The sequence below is a fragment of the Balaenoptera ricei genome, chromosome 4 (genome assembly GCF_028023285.1).
Source record: "Balaenoptera ricei isolate mBalRic1 chromosome 4, mBalRic1.hap2, whole genome shotgun sequence".
NCBI lineage: Eukaryota > Metazoa > Chordata > Mammalia > Artiodactyla > Balaenopteridae > Balaenoptera > Balaenoptera ricei.
The window spans coordinates 2396059-2412410 of NC_082642.1; the positions used below are offsets into that span (position 1 = coordinate 2396059).

Genomic DNA, 16352 nt, shown 5'->3' on the forward strand with positions numbered 1-16352 from the left:
GCACTGCTGTGGTAACCATTTTCAGCTTGGCAATTTAACACAGGTTCCAATTTGTGCAGATGAATAGATAAATCACATATTTCTCAATTAGATCGAGCTATTTTCTTTTGAATATCCTGTCTTCAACCCTTTCCAGAATGAGGGTATGGAGGGAGAATAAGACCTCACCACTTATTCTGTCACTCGCTGGCTGTTATTTTTGAATTCAAGAGCATTTATTGAGAAGGGAGTACCACGTGAGGCGGGGAAGGTTGATCCTTGCCTTGAAAAAGGTTGCCCTTTGGGTTGACAGACATGAAAGGTGACTTGGAAGAGTAAGTACAGAAAAGCAAAGAGGGAAGGAGTAAAATGCTTAGTTGTGCAGTGCGGTTGCTGCAGCCATGAGGAAGGTAGTGGAGACTGGATTAGTAAGAGGAGGGGTCCACAGAAGAGGTGGGGTTTGGCAGTAAGGTGGGATTTGAGCAGCCATGGGCTGGGGGCTGGGGGAGACATCTCCAGAGAGATAAAGAGGCAGTGAAGGTACAGAAGTGGAGAGGAACAGGTGGGGTTGCTCTGAGGAAGGGGATGTGCCTAGGGCACAAACACACCAGAGAGACGACCTATTGTACTTTGAAGTAACTGTAGGGCCCCTGAGAGAACCATCACTGACCATCGCCAAGCTAGCGAAGGTTGCACTGGTGGAAAGATACTATAAAGTTGCCTACACAATGCTATACACAGCATAAGCTTACACTTTCACCATCATTCTAGCTTAAGATAAAGCAACAGCATGGTTTTAAATCGGTTAATCGGAAAATAGGCAATAAAAATCCTAGATATCATCAAGACCTGAGAAATCCAATATGATAGCCACCCGCCAAGCCACTTGAAATGTGGCTACTCCAAAATGATAAATACATATCAAATTGCAAGGAAGTATATATAGTATGTCCTTAATAATGTGTATCATTTACATGTTGAAATAATACTTTTGATATACTGAGTTAAAAAAATATTTAATACAAATGTATAAATAAATAAATAAAATAAGTTCAGCCTTGTTCATCCAGATAAGTGCCATCTCCTTCAGAGCCGTGTCCTTGGGAATCTAAACACTAATTCCTATAATCCTGCCTCATGCAAGCTGGACCTAGAGCTCTTTAGGGGGGATCCTCTAACTCCTTTCCATGTTTTTCCAACTCTAACGTAACTCTCTGAATATTCCCAATAGCGTTTTCTTTTCTTTAATAGCCAGCTGAAATTAATGAGAACAAAGTCTGTTTTTCCTATCCCTTACCACCCCCTTCCCCTACATCATATACTGTAATAATTAATGAGTGCTTGTTATGTATTAAGTATTGTTTCATGCCCTTTACAGGTAAAATCTCATTTAATTAAACTGTCTGATGAGGTAGAAACGATTGTTATCCTTATTTTACAAAAGTGGGAAGTGAGACTTAGAAGGTTAAGTAACATGACCAGGGAAGTGCTATCAGAGCCAATATCCTCACACAGGGTGTCACTTTCTTCACAGTGTGCCTGGTGGCCTCTCAACTTGTCCCTGTTTCTTCTTTGCACTCTTTGTCCTCTCCCTGGAGTGACAATTCCTCCTCTTCTCTACTGTTGAACTTCTGCTCTTCCTTTAGAGCCCAGACTAGAATATAATCTATTAACTAGCTCCTCAGGCAGTATCAGTATGCTGTCTGTCCTCTCTGTGCAAATAACCTTGGTTCCTGTCTGTAATAGTACCTACATTTTGCTGTAATGTTTCTGTCTTGATGCCTGTCTCTGCAGTAGACTGTGACCCCTGTTATTCTGCTCTGTATTCTTAGTACCTACAGGGCATCTGGTACCAGTAAGAATTCAGGAATACTTTTTGAACTGATGTGCATAAGGGGGTGTGGATCAAGCCTGGCCCTGAAGATGATGCTAATGAGGAGATCCAAAGAGTTTCTGGGCAAAGGCAGCATATTAGGAATAGGTATGTGGACCACCAGGACCACCACAAGTTATTATTTAGAAAGACTTCACTTGGGTGTCCAGATTCTAGTCTGCTTTTTTGTTTGAGGAAGGAACAACCAAACAACTGTCTGGTAATAGTGGACTATGTAGTTCAGAAAAGCTATCCAACTGAAGAGAATAAAAAAGCTGGACAGAATAAAAGTACATATGTTTGAAGACACTAGAAAAGTAACAGGACAGTGGAGCACCATCGAACCAAGATCTGGGAGAAGCTGGAAACCCAAGCAATACGCTTGGATTTAGGGGCTGCCTTGCCCCCAGGTTCTTCCGCTGATTATCAAAGGAAAAGGCTGATGAGCTGAACAGCATTTTGTACATCCTTCCTGGGCCTGGATGATGGTAGGGGGCTTGATAAACTCCCTACACTTTACTTTGGGACCCTAAATAGCTAAACCCCAGAAGTTAGACTGAATTGGAAGTAGATTGGTCATTGAAGGGACTGCAGTCCAACTTTGCATCCTGTCAAGCCCTAAAATTGGATTAATAAGATCTGCTGCTTTCCTAACACCTGAGAAGCACAGGAAAACTCAAGGCCTAGATGGCTTCATTAGTGAACTCTATCAAATATTGCAGGGAGAAATAACACACATCCTACACAAACTTCCAGAAATTAGAAAAAGAAGAAATATTCCTACTTTATCTATGAGGCCAACATAACCTTTATATCCATACTGGACAAAGGACATTACGAGAAAGGAAAATTACTGGTTAATCCCACTCATAAACATAGATGCCAAGATCCTAAGCAAACTATTAGCAAATTAAGCCCAGCAAAATATGGAAAAGATAATGTATCATGACCCAGTTGAATTCACATCAGGAATGTAAGGATGGTTTAACATTTGATAATATAAGAGAAAAACCCTATAATCATTCTAATAGGTACAGCAAAAATATTTGTTTATCATCCATACATGATTAAAAAAATAACTTAGCAAATTAGGAATAGAAGAGAACTTTCCTAACTTGATAATGAGCATCCTATAGCAAATACCATACTTACTGGGAAATGTTGAAAGCTTTCCCTTCAAGATCAGAAATAAGCAAAAGATGCCCATTATTATGATTATATTCAATATTGTATTGACTGAACCTGTACAGTAAGACTAGAAATAAAAGGCATAAGGATCAGAAATGAGCCAATGAATGATAACCACAAACCCCAAAATAGAAGAAATTCTTTCCAAAACGAGAGACTACTAAATCACTTAAGTTTGAAAGCTCCCTTTTACGGTGGAACTCGAATTCTAGCCAGATTTTTAAAAACTGTTCTGGGGAGAAATCAAGTCCTTCATCAAATACTTGTTTATTGAGTACCTGTCAGATACTACTCTGAGCCCTGAGGATGCAGCAATGAATAAGGCCAAGGCATTTTTCATTCTGGTTGGAGAGACCAACAAAAAACAAGTAATCAGATAAATAAACCATACCATTTCAAATAATGATATAGTGACATGGCTAGGGGTAAGAGTGTGGCTGGAGAGAGGTCACTTCAGACTGGTGGATGGAAAGTCCTCTCTGAGGAAGTGAATGTGAATTTTGCCTTGAATGAGAATTCATGTTGAATAGCAAGAACACGGCAGTCCTTTTCTCTAATTAATTTATTAGTTAAATTAATAAATAATTTAATAACACACAGAGCCATTAATAACCAAACACCCGTTGACGAGGTATTTTTATTTCTGGAGATCACAAAGATTCTCCTCTTAATGGATCCATAAGTTATTGGGTATCTGTAAACTACAGAGGCTGAGATATTAGTTAGTAATTATTATCTTTGTGGAGCTGTTAGATCTTATCTTTGATAATTCTGTTAGAATTATCTATACACATAGTTTCTCCCCCGCCACAGGTGTTAGTTAGGATGTGCCGCGAATCCTTCTCCTCAGCCAGGAATTCCTCCTCCAGCATCTTGGAGAGATATTTAACCCAGGACTAAGCAATTTCAAAGGCGGCTACTCAGGAAAGATGAATAAAAGGATCACTTTCCTCACATTAGAGATGTTCTTTTAGCTCTCCTAAAGCAGTACAATTTGTTTCCAAAGAACCTCACCTCTCTTTTTTCAGTTCTGCTAAATTTTCTGAAATTACAAAGCAAAGAAATCCTAAAACAGAAAAAGAAAATTTCTACCAACAGGCCAGAGGAACAAATGCAGATAACTTTGATTGTGGGCCCCCATACCATGTTAGGGACCTATCACATCAAGTTTAAGTTAATCTTTGATCTAGATGTGATTATCCTTATTTTATAGATGACGAAACAGGTTCAGAGAGGCAAAGATTAAGCAACTTGCCCAAGGCCACAGTAATAGAGAAATAAAAGGACTGAGATTTCAATCTGGTATCCAAAAATTCCAGCCAAATTCCAGCAGCTATTTCTTGCCACTCTACCAGATTGCCTTCTTGAACTTCAGAGATTGCTGTCTCAGAATGGCTATTCCCACTTTCTGTACTTCTTAAGAAAAAGTGAAAATACCCTCTTTTCAAAGCAGAGGATACCCTCCCTCCCCATGAATATCAGAGACAGAACCACACATCTAAATTGGAAGCCTGACCTAATGATATTCTCCAGCTTTAGACATTTACAGATTGCTCATGTTCTGGAAAAGCTTGCAACTGGGAAGTGTGGGGAAAGCATTTTTAATCACTGAAGAGAGAGTCAACAGAGAAAAATGGGGTTTCTTAGCTGCTAAGGGAAAGAATTCAATTACTGCTTTTTAAAAAGAGTCCAAACTAATCAAATATGCCTTTCATTTAAAATCTTTCGGTTTTTCGACATGTTGATCTGAAAGAGCAATGAGTATGCTGCCTTAAAAAAATCTGTACAGTTGCTTTTTTTTTTTAAGTCAAGGAATGAGTATACTACTAAGAATTAGCTTCTTCGGTACATAACTGACAGCCAGCACTTCTGCCTCTCCATTCACGTGCACCTGCAAATTCTGCTACTGGTCCAGCCCCCAGTGCTGAGGTAGCCCCAGTCACATTGCCAGTGACAGCCTCTACCAGAGACTTCTGATCTCAGCTACAGCTACTTTCATGGGTTTGAAGAAAGCCCTTTCATTTCTAGACAGAAGCAATATGCAAGTGTCTGGTTCCCCGCTGAGTTATTATTGTTATTGTCTTTGCCTAAACTCCATTTGGAAAGGATCCACATAGTCTGTGCCAAAGAGGATATGTCTGTGTAGAGCAGGGGTCAACCACATTTATCTGTAAATATTTTCAGCTTTGCTAGCCATATCGTCTCTGTTGCAACTATTCAATTCTGCCACTGTAGTATGAGAACATCCAGAGACAATATGTAAATTAATGGGTGTGGCCACGTTCCAATAAAACTTTATTTACAAAACAGACAGCGGGCTGGATTTGGACCATGGCTCTCCTTTGGCAAACCCTAGTAGAGAATAATTTCTCCAAGCCCACGAACAGTGGTGCTCAGTGTGTGGCCTTCCAATCAACAGCATCAGCATTACCTGGGAAATTGTTAGAAATGCGAATTATCAAACTTTGGCATGTATCAGAATCACCTGGTAGTCTTGCTAGGTATAGAATGCTGGGCCCCAATCCCAGTATTTCTCATTTGGGAGGTCTGGCTTGGGGCCCAAGAATTTGTCTTTCTCACAAGTTCCCAGATGACAATGGGTGCTGCAGGTGAGGGACTACATTTTGAGAACCACTGCAATAAACAGATGTCTTCCTGTACCTAGGATCTGGGGAGGGGGCCATGCGGTCATAAGAACATAGGGATGGCAGGGGTTATAGAGGCAGCAATAGCAGGGAGATTCAGACTTGCCTGTTCCTGTAATTGACTCTTTGTTGGGGTGAGGGTAGGATGGGCAAGGAAGCAAAAGGAGCCAAGGTCATGGGAAGGTGAGGAGCTTCTGGAGCTAGCGCTACCAGCAAGCTCTGCAGAGAGAAAAGCTGTGAGAGGGTTGGACTGTCCCCTTTTCTTGCTGGCCTGGCTGACTGTACTTGCTTGCGTCCAGGTACAGGAGAGAACAGGGGAACTTTCTGAGCCGAGTGAAGAGCGCTCAGGGGGAATTCACAAAGACCTAGCTCACCCCGAGTGGGCTGCAGCACATTCAGGCCCCTGTTACTTTGTTATCGTATCAGATCATATACCTTCACATTTGATTTACTAGGCTTGTTGTTGTGGAAATGCAGGCTGCAATGAAACATCTGGGGCACCTGGGAAGGGAACCTGCCAGAACACCCCCATCAGATCAGTCCCACTCTCTCTCACCTGCCAAGTAGAGTTAAGATTCTTTAATCATCAAACGCCCCTGATGTGAGAGGACAGACTTGTCAAAGCCAGAGGCTGGTATACAAAGAGCTTGGATACCAAGTCCTCAACCCTGTGAAGTTGTCAAGGGATTTGCAGGCCAGCTGTGAGCAGATACTGGAAATGGTGGGAGCTGCAAGAGGAACTGCCCACAGGATTCCAGATATTCCAGCATGTCCTGGGGCTCTGCTGGGAAGAATGTGGATGGGCATAATCACTCCCATGGCTGCTTGCTCAAATGTGTAACTCATCCTGCACTACAGAGATGCTATCTTGATTAGGGGCCCCACTAGGACTGACCAAGAGGGCAGACTGAAGAGAATCAGCTCAGAGTCACAAAGTATTGGGAACCCTGGTGTTGGACTGTTATTTAGGACATCTAAGGCATGATGTCGGAACCAGGCTGGGAGAAGCAGGACGTCCTGGCCATACTGCTCTTTGCCCTGTGAAAGGGTTCTCACAGCCCCAGTGCTGAACTTCTCTGCATCCTCCCAATCTTCTAGGAACTCTGAACTCAATTCCACTCTTGGTTCCTGTTGAAGACCTTGCTCGAATCTTATTTTCAGAAGCAAAAAAATTTTAGATGGGATTGACTCCAGATACAAGATCCATCTTCCTCTGCTTTTTGCTGGCTTCAAGGGAGGGTCCTAGCACTGGTTACCGTACCTGCCTTTCAATCAGCAGTTACCAGGTAACTGGTAAGCAGTTACCTCGCTTGGGCTTCATGACCGAATTTATTGGACTTCCCCCAGCACAGACAGCAGAGAGCAGCCCTTTGGCCATAAATCACTTATGCCTTGTCTACAAGAACAAAACTCGGTATAAATAGCACTCAAAGGTTTTTAAAATTAACAAATGGAAACTGAATTTAGAGCAAGTTTTTAAAAAATACAATAACAGATCTGAGGTGAATCTTCTTCTTCACCATCTAATTTAGTCCTGACTTTATTTATTCTTCACTAGAAAAGAAAATCTCTGACATTTTTCCATTTACAGTGTTTTGGATTAAAAAAAAGAGAAAAAGTCCGTATCTTACATACATCTCCAAGACTTTGCCTGTTCATTCACTACCTTCTTCAGGGTTCAGAGTTACTTGGTGTCTAAAACGCTGATCATCCTAATGGCTTCCAGATTTCCCCTACCTCTTAAATGTATTTATATTGTTAATAATGAAGATCTACATTTTTCTTCCTAAATTGGTAAATTCAGATTTGTTTAGTAATATTCCTTTTAAATTGTATGAAAAATTATTATCAATCTTAAAAATCACTGTAATCTAACAATAGGAAAATGACTGAGGATTTTATACTACAGCCATGGGATGGAATATACACAGCCATCAAAAATCCCTTAAGATACTGGATAATGTAAAAACATCATAGACTGGATTAAAAGGCAGGAGTCTACGTTTTCAGTTGAGAACATGGAGCCATCTTGGACCCCCTGCATCACTTGCCGCTTGGTCTCCATTACATCCCCAGCCTATCTGGTTTAACCTTTAGGCTTGTCTCTCATTCTAGCTCTGTGTTTATTTCCTGGGATTCGATCACAACATTCATCTTCCCTGGCTTGGCCTTGGGCAATCCCTAGATTTATACCCTGGCTTTTCCTGCCCTGGCCTGCTTCAGTATTCACCCAGCTCCACCAGCTTTGTACCCCTGGGACCTCAGCCCTGTACCAATCACCCACACTCCCAGCACCCTAACTGGCACATAAGAGCCTTTCAATTTTAGGAAGACTTTGTAGTTTCATGGAGATTGTAGAGTAGCAATGCTGACTCCCTTTAAGACAGAAAAAATTCAAGCTCAGATCCTCCAAAGTCAGCAAAAGGTGGAGACTTGACAATGGAAGGGAAGCAAAGCTTTGTGCCCTGACTCTTGTTCTCCAAGGTTCATCCTTTCTTTGGGATCTCTCTCATTTGCTCTAAGTATAGTGGTGGCCACTATCCTTTAAGAGTCTTAAAAGAACTTGGCTCAGTTTGGTAAAGGAGTTGATAGACTTCCTCACAGAGGTGAGATGACTTTAACCAATGCTCTGTGTCTAATGCAGACATTGGGTCCAATTTGACATTGATATCGGCAATGATAGTTGAATCATCTGAACTACCCACTGCTTGGAAGCTTGGAGGAAGTAGCAAGGGCCATATCACCTCTTTAGGTTTCTTCTTAGAGGCCTAAAGAGGTGATAAAATCTTTAATAATTTTACAACCAGAAAAACTACTTAAAAAAATTCAAATCCCAATCTGCAGAATAAAACAAATACACAAAATAAAAGTGCTCCCTTGAATTTACAGATATACTTAATTAGCTAGTCATTATATGGAAATCATTACTTATGAGAATAAACTTCTGAAAGGTTCTAACATTCTGAAAAATTTCAAGTATTTACTTTGTTATTAAAATTATTATATAAATTAAACTTCATTTGCTGGTCTTATCTGAAGTAATATTCTGTAAAAATTTTCTTTACCATAATCTATTTTTGCATTCATTTCTCTCACATTAGGTAGCTGTGTCATATCTGACTTTTTATCTAACTTTGAATCAATTTTTAAAACATGCTCTTTTGAAAAATGCATTAAAATGATCAATATTTATTTTAGACAATATCTATGTCTTCAGTTTAAAAGTTTTTCTTTTTCCTCCATTCAGCCAGATCCTTCTTTTGTCTAAAGGAGAATGCAAACTTGTTCTTTCTCTGATACGCTCCTTTTTCTAGAGTCAGACTTAAAGATCTTGAAAGTACTGGAATCCATGTGGTCCGAGTGAGTGACATGGCCTATCGGAACCAGATGAGATTCCCAGGGCCACATCTTTCTTACGCTTCTTTCCCATCACTGAGCTTCCTCTGGCCACATGTTCCTCATACACTGGTGTCTCCCTCAAAGCCCATGACTTAGAAATCCACGGAGGAGGCTGACTGGCACCTTGGTGTCAAAAGGAAAAGTCTTGTAGAAATGAAAGACATGAAGGCAAGATCTACTGCCACAAATCTTACTGAGATTAAATTCACGAGGAGGCTGGTGAGGAGGAAAAGCCCAGTCCAAACAACTTTCGGCTTTCTTCTTTTCTTATCCTCCCCACAGGGTCAGCTACTGGAAAAGTGCTGAAGTAGGGCAAATAATGTTTGTTGCATCTCACAATGTTTGTCCCTATACCTTTTGGCCTTCTGGTTTCCCCTGCCCCTGCTCTACTGCCAGCAGGATAAAACCTATGTGATCAACCCACTCATATGCACACATTATCCCAGTAGAAGGGACAGTTCAAAACAACAGAAGTTTTCTGAGGAGGACTGAACTTAATCTAAAAGAAGAAAGGGTAGAATTTTTGGTATCGTCCGTTGCTCCTGTGCCAGAGTGAATATATGAAACAAGAAGCCTGTCCTAACATTTCACAAACTGCACCGCCTGGCACCCAGTGCCTCTGCCCCCAGAACGTCCTCACTTCCCCTCCTTATCTTTCCACTCACTGTGGTTGACATCTCACGTTCTCATTTCTTCCCAATTCTGTCTCCCTGGAAGCAGATATTTCCTTCGGCACTCTACTTCCCTTTGTGCATTGTTCCAGGGGCAAACCGTTTCTGCAACAACCTCTGGTCTGGACCCAGTACCTCTGAGAATTAAAGGGGGGAGAAGGGTGATAAAGCTGGAGGCATCTGGCCTTTCCTTGTATCCCTCTTTTTTCTATTGGGCTGCAGAGGAGGACATTCAGGCAAATAGTTTGCTTCCGAGGTATCTTCTTAAAGTTCAATATAATCTCCTTAGTCACTTCATAATGCCTTGTATAAGCCAGAGGTGAAGCAAATGCTGTATCAGCTTTAACCATTCAGGGTTTCAGTCATTTCCCAACATCTCCCCTTCAGTTCTTATACCTTTTTCAGCAAAAGGTCAGTGCATTGATTTAATTGAGGAACGAAAAGCATCCGTGTAACTAACTCTTCAAGCAGACTCTTCAAGTAGGATGCCGACCAGTCTCCAACATTTCATATTTTCTGAAGCAAATCTACTCTGGGGTTCATCTCTCTTGAAAACAAACCATCCAAGTACTAAACACCCTTCAAAAGACATCTTGTCTAGTTGTCAGAATAGGAAAATTCATAGCAGCCCTGATGGTGACAGACTGTGGCATCCCTGCCAGTGTCTGGAAACCTGGATGCCGTCAAGTGGCAGAGCTGTGAGGTTCAAAACCAGCTCAGGGGCGAAAAACTCCGTTGGAAACCACCCATCTCTGCCATTGCCTATCAAGCTGGCACAAGACTCAAGCTGAGAATGTTTTTTTCTTTTTGGCTGGCATATTGAAATCTGTAAACCTCTTTCTGTAGAACAGAAGCTGTTGAGGGTTTATTTTTTCCTGACTTGAGCTACAGCACATGGAAAGATCCTGAAATCTAACTTTGCCAATGATCAGAGATCGGAGTGGGTTGGGGGTGGGGTGGTGGGAGTTTATCTTCATAGTGACATTATTAGAAAGAAACAACGAGGCCCGTACAGTGACCAGCTGTCCCGGTCTGCCCAGAAGTGAGGAGTTCCCTGGACATGGGACTTTCAATGCTAAAACCAGGATAGTTCTGGGAACACCAGGATGATTGTTCACCCTAAAACTGGGCTGAGGTGACCCAAATTCTGGTGCTAAGGAGATTAGGCCTCAAACTCACAAAAGAGTTTCCAGGCAATGGAATTTAAAGGACTGTCTTCACCCGTGATGAACTGCCTCCCTGCAAAAGCAGATTATCAACCCGTTCTAAAATTTCTAATGCCAGGAAAATTTGACATGGTAAAGGCAGGAATCCTAGCTGCTGAGTTGGCCCTCGGCCCAATGGTGATCTGAGTCTTGAGAATATGTCCAGCCTTGCTCCCACCTATAGCTGCTCTCTGAGAGCTCTGCTGTACCTCCTACTCTAGATACCCCCTTCACCAGTCTGATCTCCCCACACGTCCCATTCTGCAGCAGAAACACCTCAGAAACGCCTTACCAATCTGATGGCCAGTTAGCATCTTATCAGCGGTTAATAGCTAATAACCTGCTTCCAGAACCAAAAACCTTTAGATTTGGAAGGCACCTGAAAGGTCACCTAGCCAGGGGTTCTTTGAGGCCTGTCCAGCGTCAGGCTGGCTGTACAAGAATCACTCGAGGACGATTATCAGTTGGTCTGAACCAGGTTATGCTGTGCTAAGCAGCAAGCTCCCCATTCCAGTGGCTTATCATGACAAGGGTTACTTTTCACTCAGGCTCCATCCGTATCTATTGCAGGCAGGCAGAGTGCCCTGCTTCTTGTGGTAACTCGGAGACCCCAAAGTGGCTGATCCCATGCCAGAAGGAAAAGGCAATGGGGGACTATCTCACTCTGTCCGTTCAGTGCTCATCCGGGAGCAGACAATGGTCCCTTCCACTCACAACTCAGTGGCCAGAACCGGTCACAGAGCCCCCCACAACTGCAGGAGGGCCACAGAATGCAACTCTGCCTGGTTCCCAGAAGTGAGCTGGACAGGAAATAGCCAGTGAATAGCACTGAGTACATAAAAAGCCTATACAATGCAGGTACTGAATTCAGCTTCTGGGGCTTCTGATTCAGTGGATCTGAGTGAAACCTGGGAATCAAGGTAGATTTAAAGACTCTCCAGGATTTTAGAAGGGGCAGCCTGTCGGGAAACTACAGATGAGGTGATCTACTTAGGTGAAGAGTCAAATGAGGTCAGGATTCTGGACTCTTGATCCAGTGCTCTTTCAAGTTGCACTACTTCCTCAAAAGAGTTTGCATTTTATATATATATTTTTTCAGCCAAAGGATTAAATCTTTCATGAAATATTGAGCGTCTGTGTGAGACTAATGGGCAGTTTTTGGAATCTTGGGTACTTCCTCACATGTCAGATGAGTTGATGGGCCCTGCCAATTTTACCCAGGCCCCCTCTTTTCCAGAGGCAAGAGGATACTGGGGTGAGCAGGGAGGAATGAGGTAGAAGAGTCTGTTTGGTCCACTTCCCTGTGTGTCCTGCGGACTGAAGCTCCTCCCCTTCTCCAGACCAGGTCCTTTCCTCACTGTGTTTCTGGCCTAGCTGGTAATTGCCTTCTCTCTCTGTGTGCACTGATTTAGTTAGATGAGATGTTCCGTACATTTCCCTGAAAAGTCCAGGAGGGAGCTCTGCCACAAGCCTCTCCCTGCCTATGTGTCTCCTTGGAGGGCACCACATAAGAACGCCAGCCTGTGAGGACCACACTCCCACTTTAGCAGTGAGTGAACATGCTTGTTCTCTCCACAAGGGAGGTTTCACTCCCTTTTCTGACCCACCTCCTCATCTCCTCCAGAAACCCCCTCAAGTGTCAGCTCAGAGCTGTTCTCTAAACCTGCCACCTGCTATGGCAGCTCTCACTGTTCCCTCAGTCTGAAATATTCCACCCCCTTTCGCTGAAATTTCCATTCTTTAACTAACCAGCTCAAGTATTGCCACTTCTCTGCAAAGTTCCCTACTCCCAAAACTCAGTATTAAATACTCCTTTCTCAAGACACATGCACCCCAATGTTCATAGCAACACTGTTTACAATAGCCAAGACATGGAAGGTACCCAAGTGCCCATCAATAGATGAATAGTAAAGAAAATGTGGTATATACAGTGGAATACTACCCAGCCATAAAAAAGAATAATATGTTGTCATTTTCAGCAACATGGCTGGACCTAGAGGATATCATACTTAATGAAGTAAGTCACATAGAGAAAGATAAATACTATATGATATCACTTATATGTGAAATCTAAAAAATAATACAAATGAATCTATATACTAAACAGAAACAGGCTCAGAGACATAGAAAACAAACTTATGGTTACCAAAGGGGAAAGGGAGGAGGGGGAGGGACAAATCAGGAGTATGGCATTATCAGATACACAATATTATACATGAAATAGATAAGCAACAAGGATTTACTGGATAGCACAGGGAATTATATCCAATACCTTGCAATAACCTATAATCAAATATATCTGCAAAAAAAACAAATCACTATGCTGTATACCTGAAACTCACACAATATTGTAAATCAACTATATTTCAATAAAAAAATTTTTTTATATACTCCTTTCTCTAGAATCTAATGGCTCTTTGTTTATAGCTTTCTTCTAAAACAGATTTTTTCCACTTCCTTTTATAAGTTAACTTGGAGGCCAATGTCTCCCTCAGCAGAGTGCCATTCAAGAGGAGGGACCACGTCTATTTGGTGTGTTTGTCTCTCTAGCATCTTGCATAATTCCTGTAATGTTTGACATTGAATACATCTTTCTGGAAGTAAGGAGGAAAGGAGGAAGGAAGGAAAAGGAGAAGGTTATTTCACCTTCCTCCATAGATTCCAATCTCTCTAAGGTTGTATGTTATTCACTTTTGAATTTACATCTCATCCCCGATATCACTCAATTTAGCAATGATTTCATATGGTAAGTGCACCAGGATTTTTTTTTTTTTTTTTTTTTTTGACCTGGAGACTGGGATCTAATTCTGCTTTTCTGTGAACTAGTTGTGCTGTTGTGAGAGTTAGGCCTTACTTTTCTTAAATCTAAATCAAAAGGATTCAAAATATCCTTCAGGGTTTCCCAGATGAATCCTCAGTACCAAAAAGAACGCACATCACTTGCAAAGATAAATATTGGCCATGTACAGAATACATGATTCATAAATCAAATCAAGCAACTCTGAAGGAGAACGATGGCAAGTATTTCTCTATAATCCAAGCTGGGTGAGAAAACAAAGCTGCTACATGTTGGTCACCTTGGTTTTTGTTCTCTTCCTTGGCAATGGAGGATAGAGAGGAAGGTGCTGGAGAAGGACCAAATGTGTTTACAGATCTCAGCTGATGGGAAGGTGTCAGGAAGCAGAAAGCTACCTATCCAGCGGCTGACATGCTTGCAATGGCAACCCCCATGTCTAGAAACACAAGCTGTAGGAAATGGAACCTGCTGCAAAGATTTGGAGCAACCATATCCTTCCAGTCTTTCAGGCTAAAACATTGGCATCTGTCATAATCTGAATGTTTGTGCCCCACCCAAACCCCAACTGCCAAATTTGTATGTTGAAATCCAAGGTGATGGTGTTTGGAGGTGGGGCCTTTGGGAGGTCATTAAGTCATGAAGGTTGTCATGACCTAATGAGATCGATACCTTTATAAAAGAAACCCCAGAGAGCTGCCTTGCCCCATTCCACCATGTGAGGACACAACAAAAATCTGCAACTTAGAAGGGAGTCCTCACCTGACCATGCTGGTGCCAGGATCTTAGACTTCAGCCTCCAGAACTAAGAGAACTAAATTTTGTTTATAAGTCACCCAGTCTGTGGTATTTTGTTATAGCAGCTTGAAAAGACTAAGACGGCATCAGTTCTCATTCCTCTCTTCATCTCACACCCATACCCAACCCATCGGGAAGTAAATTCTGCCTGTTCTTCCTTCAAAATATATCTGAAAAAAATATATATATATCTGGACCTGACTCATTTCTCACCACCTCCATTGCCACCATCTCTCTCCCAGATCATTGCAATAGCCTCACAACAGTCTCCTTGCCTCTGACCTTTCTCTTACTTGGTGGCCAGAGGAATATTGTTAAAACACAGGTCAGAGCTCATTGCTGCTGTGCTCCGAAACTTCTGGTGAATTTCCATCTCCCACCATGCAAAGCATACAGAGCTCTCCAGGACCTGGCCTCCACTGCCTCTCTGACCTCCTCTGTAATCTCCACTGGTTCCCTCTGTGGTCACCACCCTGACCCCTTGCTTTTCCTTAACATGCTGGGACACACTCCTGCTCTGGACACTTCCCCAGACTATCACAGGGCTGACTTCCCCACCTCCTTCAGCTCATGTGTCACTTTCCCAAGGGTGACTTCCCTGACCGCCTTGTTAAAAAAATACAGTTCCCACACAAATGCCCTCATCCATCTCCCTTCTTTTATTTTTATGCACTTACCTCCACCTAACAGTACACATTTCTCATCTTCTTTACAATCTGTTTCCCCCAACTAAAATGTAAGCTCTTCGAGGGCAAGGATTTTTGCTGGATTTTGCTTTTGCTCTATCCCCAGTGCCTGGAGCAGATGTAAGAGGGGCCCGGGGAATATCTGTCAAATGAATGAATGAATGAATGAATGAATGAATGAATGGGGGTAGCTCACAGAACTGATGGGGGGAACTCTAGAAGCCAGCTCAGAAGTGAACAGGAACCCAGCTTCTGCCAGGAGGAGGGCCACCTGCCTTCACAGCGCTGCCATGGAACGCTGACGCGGAATACTTCTCCGAGGCGCTACAACAAATGAACCAGCCAGGCCTCCTCGAACCTCTCCTAGCGAGCGGGTGACTGGAAATCCCACAGGAAGCGGGATCCTTGCAGGCAAGGACCTCCCACAGCTCTGGGGACTTTCAGCAGCAACTGTCAAAGAGACAGGCTTTGACTGGGATGGCCCCACGGCACCTCCAGGTGTTGGGGATCTCTCTCTCTCCTACGTCCTTCTCCTTCTGTCCTTGGTCCTCTACTCCTGGCTTCAGTTGGGGCTGGCGTGGCTTTTGGCCCTCCTGGTTCCGGAGCTCAGAGCCACCTTCAGGCAAGGGAGCACCCAACCAATAAACATGTTCTGAGCATCAGCGACCTGCCAGGCACTGTGCTAGGTTCTAGGGACCCCAAAAGAACCAGTCAAGGACCCTGCCCTCTAGGATTCTACAGCCCCACTGGGGAGATGAGGCGAATGCACAAGGAAGGGAAAGCAGTGAAGATGGACCCAATTTAAGTGTTAAATGAAGGATCCACCATTGGAATTCTGAGAAGGGATGAGGGAGCCCTGGAACATGGATGCCCAAAGAAGGGTCCATGGAAGAGGCAGGGTTGAAATTGGCTCAGAAGGGTTGAGAGGAGATAGACAGGCCAATCTGAAGGGGCAGGTTTTCTGGAGACATCCAAACATCCATAGTTCAATGCCCAAATTCTAGGGGCAAAATTCTGGGGTGAGCAAGGCCGGGAGCCTCCTCCAAATCCGGGCTGGAGGCAGGTGTCTGCCTTCTTTCTGTGCGGACTCTAAGGGTGGGGCAGCTCCTCAGAA

At 43.0% G+C, this 16352-nt stretch overlaps 1 protein-coding gene across 5 annotated transcripts in view; it reads right to left on the reverse strand.

Annotated features, from left to right (window-relative positions):
* Positions 1-16352, reverse strand: part of KCNAB1 (potassium voltage-gated channel subfamily A regulatory beta subunit 1) — a 408264-nt gene that overhangs the window by 151575 nt on the left and 240337 nt on the right. Inside the window, exon 1 of one of the 5 annotated variants that reach the window (XM_059920069.1) lies at positions 9750-9785. The exons of the other annotated variants lie outside the window; for them this stretch is intronic. The gene's annotated coding sequence lies outside the window, so the exon portion shown is untranslated. Of the gene's footprint in view, positions 1-9749; positions 9786-16352 lie in introns of those variants that run through there. 5 annotated transcript variants of the gene reach the window in all.